The sequence below is a fragment of the Phaenicophaeus curvirostris genome, chromosome 8 (genome assembly GCF_032191515.1).
Source record: "Phaenicophaeus curvirostris isolate KB17595 chromosome 8, BPBGC_Pcur_1.0, whole genome shotgun sequence".
Classification (NCBI taxonomy): domain Eukaryota; kingdom Metazoa; phylum Chordata; class Aves; order Cuculiformes; family Cuculidae; genus Phaenicophaeus; species Phaenicophaeus curvirostris.
In genome coordinates, this window is record NC_091399.1 from 39,528,043 (window position 1) to 39,541,338 (window position 13,296).

The window sequence follows — 13,296 nt, forward strand, 5'->3', positions numbered from 1 at the left end:
GTCCCTAACCAAAGGATCCAGTTCCCTAACTGTTACAGTCATATGCACAAGAGCCATTTATAAATATTTTAAGTGTTTTAAATAATTAATTATTAGTTTTCCAATAACTTACAACCACTACTGCATAGTTCATCTGGGACGTTCCTGATGTCCCAGGTCTTGTGGAGCCCAAGAGTGTCTTGGAAGTTCAGCTACCTCTTGATACCAACTGTTGCCTTATTTTCTAGAAGGCTGAAGTGGATCTAGTCTGCTCTCCTACTGCTGCTGCAAACTCATACTGCCACTTAATCATCTTCAGCATGTTCCAAAATCTGGATCTCTTTAAAGGAAGCTTCTATCCATACAAAAAGAGCAGTAAGTACTGGAAGTGTAGGTTGGCAGCTGGTGAGAGGCTGCACCAAGAGGAGAAATCTGCTTCAGAGACACCTTCCATCTTGAGGACTACCTGCCCCGGAGTGGCCCCAGTGCCACTGCTGCCTGCCCTGTCATCACTAAACGTATGCTTTAGAACCACCCCTGGAAAGGGAGAGCTTAGCAGGGCCATAGCACAGAGGGGACGAGTCCCTCAGCCAGAATAGGGCTGCTCTGGCTCCTGTGTGGCTGCAGCTCCCATAAGAGTTCTCCCATAAGAGCTCTCAATTTGCAGACTGAGTATTATTAATGAGTATTTTGCAATGGTTGGCAGATCACGCTGGCACTTGCCTACAACAAATGAATCAAACCTCTTCTCTTTCGCATTTTCACTACTCAGTAAAGCAGTTAGGTGTCAAATAAGCACTGTGTGGATCATGACCTATCCGAGTACAGCCTTAGTTTTAACCCTGACCCTTCCAGGGGATCACTGCCATGGCAAAAGCCTGCACTCCTCCCTCTGCCTTTGTTCGTCTGTAATGCTGGAAGTGCAACCCATGTGGATGAATAAGCATTTGTAAATGGCTTGAGTACAGCCATGCTCATGGGCTGCAGGCATTTCCTTTCCATGGGGATCTGCAAGGCACAGTTTTAGTGGCACAAATATTTGGCCCAACATTAGTCATGGAGTTAGAAAGCAGAGATAAATATTGCAGACCAGGCCCTACTTGACTGGCAAGTATGATCTTTAGAGTGAAAGAACTGGCAAAATATCAAGGAACTACACAAATTGGTACAGAGGTTTTTATGCACCCAAGTAAATGGGCAGGTGTGCATATGTACAAAAACAAGGTCATTAGCATTAATTTAAATTCTGGCTACTTTGCATACCAGATCTATTCAACTGTAGAGTACGCAAACACAGTTTATCTATTTACTGCTCTTATTTTATATTCAACAAAACTGAAAATGTCTTGGTCCAATGAATAAGCCACCTCTGATTTTATGGACATACCCTGGTTAAAAGGAAATTGTTGAATGGTCAAACCATTGTTGAATGGTAAAAAGTCAAAAACATGCTTTGTAAGCAAACTGCTCACACCTTGCACAGAATACACATTTCAACCACACTGCTCAGCATCACTTGATGCAATGCTTTCATTTAAACTGCTGAGGACTGTATAACTATTATTAGTGGGTTTTGCCTCCTTTTCTCGTTCAAAGCTGTTCCTGGTATCCACGTTGACCAAACAAATGCAACCATCTTCAGTACAGGAGGGAACATGAATTACTTGGTCCCATTTAAATTTCCTATCTGATGTATATCAATCTTACATTAACTTACATTAAGTGACTTACATTAAGTGACTTACTTTAACAATCCATTCAAAACCCTGCTCATTTCAATTCTAGATCGCAATCTGAGAACAGAGTCACAATCCCCTTGTGTAGGAGCTGAGCATCCTGCACCCCACCGAGCGATGCCTGCCGAGCTGCTGCACGTACAGCACTGTACACCATGGCCTGGCAGCCTCTCAGGAAGCTCTCTGAGGTGCAGCAGAGCTGGAAGGGAGATGTTTGCAGCAGAGATCCTCAGTCAGCACTGATCCACCACCAGCGCTGGGCTGAAACAGCTGCAGTTATAACACAGCTTCCACAGGCCCAAGGGTTACTACTGACTGACACCACCAAAAACAAAAAGCCAGGCTTTATTCATTTCAAAAGACACATTAGAATTGTTCTGATTTAATAATTTCCAACAACATTTCAAAGTCCCAAGAATGCCACACAGTATGGCCAGTGAGAAACCAGGATCCCCATGGAGCAAGAAGCCACCTACGCAGACCCACCTGGCACACACAGTACCTGAGCACATGGCAGGGCTCACTTGCCTGTGACATGCAGTGGAGACAGCCCCTCATGTTGAAAAACTCAGTGTGAGGATACTATTCCTTGTGATCCTGCCATTCCACATCTCTGCTGAGCACCCCCAGATGCTCTCATCAGAATCAAAGCATTAATGTGCGCCAGCGTCCCATGCACAACTGAAGATACAGTGAAGATTCTGCAGTTCAGAAAGGGAAGGGGCACACAGGCAAATGCAGTCAGAACACTGACACAGGTGAAAACATGGGCAGCTCTGCACAGACACACTTCTTGTCCTGTAGAAATATACAGAACAGCTGCCCTCAGCCCTCCCTCCTGCCAGTAGTGCCTAGGGGAGGAGAGGTTTAGTCAGAACAGTATTTATCTGTGTTTTGTGAAAAACAAGCACAGCAGCTGTGGAACAATCCTTGCATTTATTGCCTTCCTAAATACAAAGGCGTGCTGTTTCCCGGCCGGTGTGTACAGGTTTATTTCAGTTGTCTGCTGAACACTGAGAAGTTGCTTGAGGAAAACATGACAGGTAGTTGTGGTACCCATGGAGTAAATAAAGGAGGAGTGAACATCCCAACCAGCACAAATCTACAGCAGTGGTGTAAATGTTTCAGGAAACAGCACTGAAGAAGCTGCAGGAAAAGCTTAGAGGAGAGTTTCTTCCCCATCCTGAGGCTGAACGGAAGGCACAACAACTGCATCTGGGTTTGCAACGTCCTAGGAAACAATAACAAAAACATTAGCTTTACAGAAAATGTGCTAAACTTTGAGCTACTGAGATACCGCTGTAACAGAAGCAGATGCCAGAGTGACCAGAGAAGTGAAGTGCTGCCACTGACCTGGAGCGTCCCAGCCAGCAATGCTATGGAGGCTCAGCCACTGCCACCAGTGCAGGCAGAGGAGTGGTATGCAGGGTGATCAGAGCTGCACCACATGGCCAAGGGTAAGACAACTGAGGGGCCAGAAGCCTGAGGACCAGGGCAAAGGCATTTGCAATGAAGGTTCAGAAACAGGAAAGAATGCAGAAGCTAACACCAAGAAGGATTTACCACCCTTCATCCCACTTCCAGCAGCAGATGCTTAAGGTAAGTGTAAGAAACAGGATGAAGTGATGCATCCTCTGCTTATGGCAGGGACCAGTCTGGGGACTCAAACAGGCACAGGGTACAGTGGCCAACACATGCAGGACTCACCTCACAGGGATCACGGCTTCCTTCACCCACATCAGTGGCTCCTGGAGCATCAGGTCTCTCTCCAACAGGACTGTCCTTCCTCTGCACCCTGACTTCAGTGCTCTGTGTACTCTCCAAGACATCCATTCCTTCTCTTTCTCCCATGTTTTCACAGAGGCGTGGCTGCTCCCCCTCAGCTTTCACTCCCGCCTGCTCTGCCCCCTCCTGTGACCCATCCTCATCCTCATCTACCCCTGTCCCAGGAGCTGCTGGCTGTGGCTGGGTGCCCAGACATAGACCTTCTCCTCTCGCAGGCTGTCTCCCTATTGGCCCTGTTCCCCCATCCCCATGTGCAGGGGTGCTCAGGGAGGTTTCTGACATCGGCTGCTTTCCAAGGGACGTTGTTCCACATGGTTCTTCATGCTGTGCAGACAGGGGACGTGCTGTGCTCCACTCCCAGCCTGCCTCATCCGCTGGCACTGGCCTTCTTTCCTCGCACCCCAGTGCCGTCTCCCAGTTTGCCCCTTGCCTGCTGTCCATGGCTCCATTTGCCACACCTCCTTCCCCATCCCTCCCAGTCTCCCAGGCTGTGCCCCTTTCCTCAGCTGACACCCCTTCAGGAGCTGCTGCCTCCATCACACTCAGTCCCCTCCACGCCACTCCCACCACCTTCGCCTGCACCACCGCCCCTTCATCCACCCTGCCGCACCTTGCCATCTCCTGTCCCGCTGCTGTCTCAGCCAGAGTCCCTAGCCCAGCCCGGCCACCCACCACAGCAAAGGCCACCAGCCTTGCCTCCCCCATCCTGCCCACACTCAGAACTGCGGCAGGCAGAGCTGCTCCATCCATCACCCCCTCATCAGAAAATTTCTCCTTCCTTCTCTCTTTTGCACCGTCCAGTGATCCCTCCTTCCCATCTACCAGCTCACTTGGACCTGCTGCTCCACTTATAGTCCCCTCTCTGCCTCCTGACTCTGTTCTGCCTTTCTCTGCAAATAAACCCATCACCTCTCCAACAAGTCTTTCTTCCATTGCATGCTCTTTCTTTGCTTTGCTGCCTAGAGATGGGGTTCCACTTGAACATGTTTCTGCTAAGCCCTCCTCCTCCCCAGCTGCTGTGGTCTCCTCCAATGGAGAAGACACTCCACTTATAGGATCTCCTCCAGCATCCACCAGTGCCTTGAATCCAGGTGCTACCTGCCACAGGGAACCCTTCTCAGAATCCACAGACTCCTTCACTGCATCCTCTGCACTGAGAGAGTTCCTTTCTACCTCTGATGCCTTGTCAGTCTCAGATGTTGCAGCTCCTATGGCAGCTTCCCCCATTTTGATCTGCTCTTCCCCTGCTGCTTTCAGCTGTGAAAACTCATTTGGTTTCACAAAGTCTACTCCCCTAAGTGTTGCTTCTCCTGTGTGAAAATTGGTATCCCCTAGTGTTTCCAGAAGAACCTCAGGCTTCTCCGCATCCTTGTCCCTTTCAGAAATGGCTTCCTCTACAGCCTCATCTCCTTCAGGGCCAACTACCCTGGTAATATCTTCTGCCACACGAGCGTCCTCCACAGCCTCCTCTCCCTCAGATACAGCATCCGCCACAATGTCTTTCCCTGCAGAACCACCCTCCTCCATAGCCTCCTCTGCCTCAGACACCATCGCATCCACCACCTTCTCCATCAGAGGCTCTGTGGCCCCCACGGCTTCCTTTGCTTCAGAGACCTCTTCTGCAGCCTCTTTTCCCTCAGAGACTTCCACAGCCTCCTCTGCCTCAGACACCATCTCATCCACCACCCTCTCCATCAGAGGCTCTGTGGCCTCCACAGCTTCCTTTGCTTCAGAGACCTCTTCTGAAGCCTCTTTTCCCTCAGAGACTTCCGCAGCCACCTCTGCCCTCTCAGACACCACTCCATCTGCCTCCCTGCATAGCAGTGCCCCTGCCAGCTCCTTTCCCGTAGGTGTCTGCACTCCCAGTGCTGCCTCACTCTCCGTCCCCTCCATCAAAACTTCCTGCTCCCCGCATGCCACCTCTACACCAGACTCCATTCCCTTCCCTGTCCCCATGCCTTTGGGATCTTCTTCTGCCATGGTGCTGTCCTCAGGAGCAGATTCCTCCACCGCAAGCTGACCCTCCACCAGCATCACAGCTACTGTGTCTTCCTTGGGAAGAAAATCTCCCATCCGTGCCATTTCTTCTCCTGCCTCTTCAGTGCAAACATCTCCTCCCTCAGTAACAAAATCTTCCTTCTCAAGTGCTTCTCTCTCGTCTATCATGTGCCCTTCTCGTACCACTTGTTCTGCTGCCTTCTGCACATCAAGTGTTCTTGTTCCTTCTGCCAAGAAAGCTCCATCTGCCGCTATTAAGAATTAATCAAAACATTAGTTTTATTGAGAACTGTGTTAGCATTAAGGCTGGTTTATGGGGTTATTATTAAAGATTCTGTCTCTCCCAAGCAATGAAGGTACATCAGCATGGTGATGAGAAGAAAACTTGCTGTGCTACTTCTCATCACGCACCTGTGTTCTGTTCTACTGCTGCCATTCTGGCATCTGGCATAACTAATTTGAGGAAAAATGTTGATGCATGACCAGCTATCAAGTCTGACAGTTCGGCCTGCCTTGCCTAGTCTCCCTCCCTCCCTCACCTGCCTAGCGGGAAGCTCAGGTGTATGTATGAAATAGCTCTAAGCTTGACAGCAACATTCAAAAATTAAGAAATAGGTGGTAAATTGCTGTTGTATAACATGCACACACAGGAAGAATACTACTCAGTTGTTCATGCAAAATGGATAATTGCTTCCCACGGGTTCTGTGATTACATCAAGGGAAATAATTCCTGCCCCCTGGGAATTTTACAGCAATTCCTCCATTGAACCGGGTGCTCCAGGGTCTGTCCCTGAGCAGGCACCCTGCAGTCTGTACTGCGGCACCGCTGCTTGGCACAAATGTGGAAGGTTCCTATTCTTTAGAAAATGAGAAGTCTTGTGTCACTGAAAGGAGCGAGGATCCACGTCTTCCCCGATTTGTCTCTGATTTCTGCCTGGCGCTCCCAGATCTCAGTGCCTGCTGGCATGTGTGCGGCAGCTGATGATGCTCATCACACTCCATGTGCCTTCCATAGAGTTGGCTTGATTCGCTTGCTGGGAACCTTCAGATTTGCAGTTAGGTACAAGATTTTATCAGGTTACAGTGTTTCTGGTATTTCTTTTCTCAAAATCTCTTTGTACCATTGGATTGTTTGAGCATTTCGATAGAAAGAAGTGGTGTAAATGTTGCTGTCAAGGGAATGTAAAGGCCTGATTTTCTACCCATTGCAAAAAGAAGGAATGCCGAGGGAGTTAGGAAGATTCACCAGGAGATGGTTAGGTGGACATAAGGAAAAAGTTCTTCACCTAGAGGGTGGTGGAGCACTGGATCAGCTCCCCAGGGAAGCAGTCATGGCACCAAGGCTGACAATATCTAAGAAGCATTTGGGCGACTCCTTCAGACACATGGTATATACACAAAAGCACAGCGTCCAAATTGTCCAGCTGCTACTATTGGACTGAGTCTAATGCAACAGATTTTGCAAGTCCCTGTAAAAGACATGATTTGTTCACTTTGTCTAAAAGAAATCAAAGGCTGTGCTGTGTGTGGCATAACTATTTATAATCATTAGCCAGAGTAAATTAACTTTGCTGTGTGTGAGATTTCCCAATCGTCAATTATGCCAACTGCCAACAGGGAGATGAGTTTGGGAGACAAACAGCATGGAGATCAAGTCTGCAGTGCAGCTTCATTCCTAGTCTGTCATTCGCATCCTATGCAAACAGTCCCATCCTACCTGTCTTGACAATACATTTCCCAAGGAGGCCCCATGCTACCTGAAAGCAAAGAGAAACTCACTAGATTCCTGCTTTCTGCAGCTGTTGTCTTGACTGGTAGCCAATTTTTTCATGGCCTGGATTCCTTACCTATGGCCACTATGACTACCAAAGAAAGTATTAATTTTACATGACTACAGAACCTAGCTAGTGATCACCCAATTTTATACAAGTTAGGAAAGAGAAGAGCACAAGGAGTGTTTGATAGCCTAGAAAGGAAAGGGAAAGGGCAAATACTTCTATAAAAAGATTTCAGGGGAATAAGATTTAATCCACATTCCTGATCAACAGCCAATCTCACCTTCTTTGGCACCACAGTCTGTATTTGTTATGTTCTCTTCTTCCTCATCTGCGTGGGAATCGCTAGGTTCAGGTTCAGAATTCACATGAAGATCATTTCCAATCACCTTTGCTAGTTCCTCCTGGATTGGCTTGCAACCTAACACAAAATTAAAAAAAGAGGAAGCATGAAAGAAACCATTAAAAAGCAAAAGGGGAGAAGAAGGCATGCAGCTACCTCAGCTTGGTTTAAAATTTAGAAATTTAATATTAGGGCAAACTCAATTTGAGCCATGTAAATCTTCACCAGTAAAAAAAAAATTTTTAACATAGGTTACAACCAAATGGAGAAAACTATTAAAATTCCAAGGTGAAATTCATGCATTAGCATCTACCAAAACACAGAGCAGCAAACTTCCACATTTTCACAAAACAGTGAGATTGCTTTCCTCAGGCAGGCTGAGAGAGGTCCAACATACAAGCAACAATGGTTTTTTCTAGATATAACATTATTAATGTTCTATGAATACTTAAAAAACATAAACAACAAATTCTACGTGATGTTTCCAACTACAGTTCTGATGATTCCTCAATTCCCCAAACTAACATATTTCTGAAGACCTATGCTTATCAATAAATAAGTGAGGAAGTGTTTTCTGTTCTGAAAATGCAATGCTTGCAATTCTTCACAGTCAAGTCAGACATTTGAAATGATTACTAAGATTGTGCTTCCACTTCCATTTTTACTTTATGATTTGCTGGATGATTAAGTGTATGACTTTCAACCTAGTAATACTAAACAGCCTCTTTATGAGGAGTATTCCAGCTATGTACACTGTCCAATCCCTTCAGATCTTTAAGATCCTTTCCAACCCAAACCATTCTGTGATTCTACAATTCTACAATTCTATGGATCATTGTAATTTCTGGGCACATTATAGTGAAATCATGCATCTTTGCATGTGGCAGGATGTTCCCTCTGGTAGTTTATTAAAAAAAAAGGGCTATCAATTCTTAAGAGACTGATTTTTTATACATGTTGCTGTCTATATGCAATTTAATCTGTCTGCTGCTTCAGAGTTAGTCAGGGCTCTGAAAGGTCGAAGAACAGGAGAGGTTTTTGTTCCCACTGGCTTGCAGTGAGAAGACTTTTCTGTCCTGTCACAACCTTGCACTCTTCTCTTCCCAGATCCCTGCCTCTCTCTTACCGGTGCACATCCTGTGCTTTCCCACCTTTTTCCTAGGAGGTTGCTTTTTTCTACACCATTGATACTGCCTTGCTCCTCAGCCTTGTATATGTTATTTTTCTTTTTTTTTTCATTTTTGTTTTGATTTCTTTCTTCCTCTTCCTCCTGTCGTTCCTCATACTTTATGTTTACACCCATCCTTTCTACCCCATCAATACCTTGCACCTGCACAGCTCTGAATAGACTTGTGAGAAAACTTTTAAAAGACCATTTCGGTCTATAGTACAAGAGGCACTTGCTCAGCACAAACAACTTTTTTTCCTGTATCACAGGTCTCAAAGGATAGTGATAGCTTCACTCCTTGCTGTGACATTTCACCTGGGTGAAGCACGAAGACCTGCTCTGCAAGGGACCATGAAAGCTGAGCAGGGAAGGTCCCAGGAGAGCCTTAAAAGGTTCCTCCTGGGATCCAAGATTCTGACAAAGGTCTCTGTGTAATAGCACACAACCTGCTTGAGTCATTCTAACACTCCATCTCTGCAGAGGAGACAAGAAGCTTTCCACTCCAGGACATGCCTTGGCTGCTTCACGCAGAGTTACCTACAGCACTTTCTATGACTTGCTGAAATACCAAATGCTTTGCTAGGTGTGGTGCATCTATTTCACTCTGACCTGATTACAGGCCTGAAGTCTGAGTAGCTGGCAGTTTCCATTCTTTGCAGTGCACTGCCTGCACGACATTTGACAAAAGGGAATTGACAGTCTATCAAAACACAGAGCCCAGGGAAAGATGACAAATACTGCTCACAATAATTCTCTCCCTTGGGATCAGCAATATCTCCCTGTCACAAAGAGCACAGCAAGATCAGAAAATGCGCAGCAGGACCCCATCCCAAGTATTCCCATCCTTCTGACAGATCTGTCACACCACCAGCTGTGATATGCCCAGACTCAGCCTGCAACTGAACAACCCCAGAGAAGAATTTCACACCTTTTGCTTCAGCATATACAGTTTTCTCTGATAAATTAGTTTTGCGCTGTTAATGACAGCACTGGTTAGGAGACAACGTGTCACAAGCAGAGCATGATGGGTTTTCCTAGAGCAAAGCTGAAACACTGCCACAACAATCCCAACCAAACACAGGCTGGATGGGTGATGAGAACGCCTACCCCTGCAGAGAAATCCACCTGAAGAAACCTGGGAGGCCCAAGAATGAACTGCAGTCACGGTAAAAGTCCAAGCTCTTCAGCCCTCTGAGTGTCTCTCAAGGCTTTAAGAGCTCAGCCTTTTGGAGGATGGGAGTAGCAGAAATTGTAAGCATCTTGCATTTCTTTTAAGACTGTAAATGTCCTTAAATTTTTTAATTAGAATCTTAATCATTGCAGCATCTGTGTCATGCGCCTAGAAGAAGCTAAGTCCTTCATGACTGCTGTTATCCTACAATATTTCTTTAGCATGCTCATTTTATCTCAAAAAGGGTATTACCTTTTTCTTTCATTGCTCTACACACAGTTTCTTGTCAATCTATTATTTGCTAGAAAATATACCTAGACAAGCCCCACGTAGATGGGGACAACTTTGTATGCAGTGTAGAAAATCATTCCTATCTGTAGTTTCTATAATTCAACGATTACTCTTGTCCTTCCTTGACCTAAATCTCAGGCAGCAGAGACCGTGCAGGACTTGCCTAACAAGTAAATGTTGTTACCTATGTAAAAAACAGACAATCTCTTTATATTTGATAGAAGATCTCTGCTCAAACCTAGAGCCATGAAACCATGTGTGTTGAATAGAAGCACACAGGAATTTATGCTAATAAAGAACAACACTATTGCCTTGGCCTAACTCAATACCAGTTCACTAGCTTCACACATTGATCCCTCCTTGGTTTTGTAGCACAATGTAATACTCTGTTTTCTAGGTTTTAAAAGTTCCTTCTTCTTCAGTAGTCCTCAATGAAATCATCCGAGCCTAGAGGTGAAGGTGTTTAAAATAGAATTTTCCTTAACACAGGTGAAGAGAGAGGTTCCAGAAGGAAACATCTTCAAAAACTTCAGCATTATTCAATTAATAGTATGTTAGTGTCTTTCCTGTCGGCATTCTGAATGCACAAAAAAGCAAAAGCCATCCAAGACAGCCAAGGTAACCTAGCAGCAACAGACTTGCAAAGCAGTAACACCAACATTCAATCCAGTTATTCCACACACAGCTACCTCATATAGATGCACTGCACTGAACCAAAACCAACAGAAACAGAACCTAAAACTTCTGTTAAGATAAAGGGAAAGCACTCTACCTTCCACTGCAAATCCAGCAATACAGAAGGACAATTGGAAACTCCATCTACCGTGGCTGCTGACTCTCCTATACATCATCACCAGTGTATAGGACTATTCTTTTATACTCCCTGATTGAACAACACCAAAGACATTTCCCCATAACCTGGATGACATGGGAAAGCAAGGGCTTACATTTTTTCCCATTCCTCAGAAATAATAATGCCAAGCCTTCCTCATGTGGCCAAGCTTTTATTAATTGTCCATTATCCAGAAAGGTAAAGTCGAAACTGCAAGTTGCCCATTTTATCAGCACTAAAAGTGAGGTGTCACACAACTAACTGATGTGCTCCTTGCTAACAAATGATGCGCTCTTTACCAGCAGAGTGAAGCAACATAACCACGGATGGTTTTGACTTTCCTGCTTCATCTATTCCTTCCTTTTCCAGCACAGAATTTTCCAGGTTTTCCTCCATTCTGAGCCGCTTATTCTCCCTGTTCTCATTCACATATTGTGCATGTGATGCATTATCAGATGCCCTTTTGGTATCATACTCCTCTTCATCCTCAACATCCTCAACATTTCTTTCTGATAATGGAACTGAACCAGATTACCTCCATCAATCACATTCCAACAGCACCTCTAAATACAATTCAGATAGGTTTTAAAATAGTTTCTTCAACTCCATTTGATAAAAGATTTTAACTATAGCAACAACTCTTCAGTGTGCTCCCGTTATCTCAGTGAATATGATAAAGATCTCCAAAATCATGTGTAAACCATTCAAGTTGAACTGGAGACAAAGTTCACTGTTTCCTCTTAAAAAACATACAGGGACCATCATATGAATTTCATAAATGGAATATTCGAGGAAAAAAAAAAGCGCACTATTCTTCATCGAACATTTGGCTGAACAGTAGAGTTTAGTGATACACAGCACTGCTGGTGTCCAGCATTCAGATGGGTTCAAGAAAAGATTAGTCAAACTCAAGGAAGGAAAATCTGCTTAGGCCCAATTGGTAGACCACCCTGGACACCAGCTAATTAAAGGGGTGGGAAGACACAGTGCAGAAGCATCACAGTATTCTTGCCCTTCTTTTATATTTTCCCTCGGCATTCGCTGCTGCCTAAAGGCCAGAGGCAGAATTCAGGCCCAGAATTCCTACAGCTGCAGTCTTCCACCCTCTATGCCTCTTCTTCCTCTGTGGATCTGAGGAAGGCTCATTGCCATTTTTTGTAGCATTTTAAATTATTGTTTGCATCTGCAATGTATTAGAAAAACTTGGCAGGACTGCTTTTAAAAAAAAATCTCAAATATGGAAGCTAAAACTTCCCTAAAATATGACAACTACTCCCATTAATTTTAAAACAAGAACAAAGAAGGTGTGTTTCAATGGAAACTGAAGTTCTAAACTAATGGACTGCCTTGTATAGATGTCAGGGTATCAGTTCAAGAAAACTCAATTTTCCTTAAAAGTAGCAAAAAGAAACAGCTGCACCTCCCAGCACACTTCAGTGGTGGGGCGGAGAAGCTACATCTCCGGGGAAGTCATCAGGCATACGCTCATTCTAATTTAATCATCATCATGGAGACTGGCAGCAAGGATAACTAGTTGTACCCAATGCAGGATCCTCTAGGATCTCTGTTGCAATGGATTTCAGGCACAAATTACCAGGCAGCCAACATCCAGTTACGAATCTCAGGCACTTCCAGCTTTTACTGGCTTTGCACCTCTGTTCTAATGAGACCTATGTTTAGACTCCCAGAAAGCACCATCACTCCTGCAGCATACAAACAAGCAAGTTCAGTGACAGAACAACTCAAATATGCAGTTTACATATTGTACTATAGGAATTGTCAGTGATTCTTTCCAATTTATTCACCTGCTTATGGCCTACGGGGATCTGAATGCCAAAGTCTGTCTTATACAGTCTTGATTCATGTCCGATTCATAACACTGTATGCAAAAATAACATCTTTGGCACCTGAGTATTATTCCAAAACTGTGCTGAACTGACCCAAGGGGCCTAATGAACTCAGATAGTCTTGACCAAGTGTAACGATACACTGAACTAAGATGAAACAGAATCTGTCCACAGCATATACTTATAAAACTCCAGGTCCTATTACTATTAGCAAGTCAGTTCTACTGTAGCAGCACTCACCTATTACAAGTGGATTAGTGCACCGATTACGGAAACAAAACACAAAAACATAGTGTGTATGCCCAAAACCTTGCTGTCTAAAATCTTGGTCCACCAATACTAACACACGAGCTCAAGTGAAAGCAAGGGAG

General features: G+C 44.9%; 1 pseudogene; it reads right to left on the minus strand.

Annotated features, from left to right (window-relative positions):
- Positions 1-2,713: 2,713 nt before the first annotated feature.
- LOC138723735 (glutamate-rich protein 3-like) overlaps positions 2,714-13,296 on the minus strand; it is a 41,072-nt pseudogene continuing 30,489 nt past the window's right edge.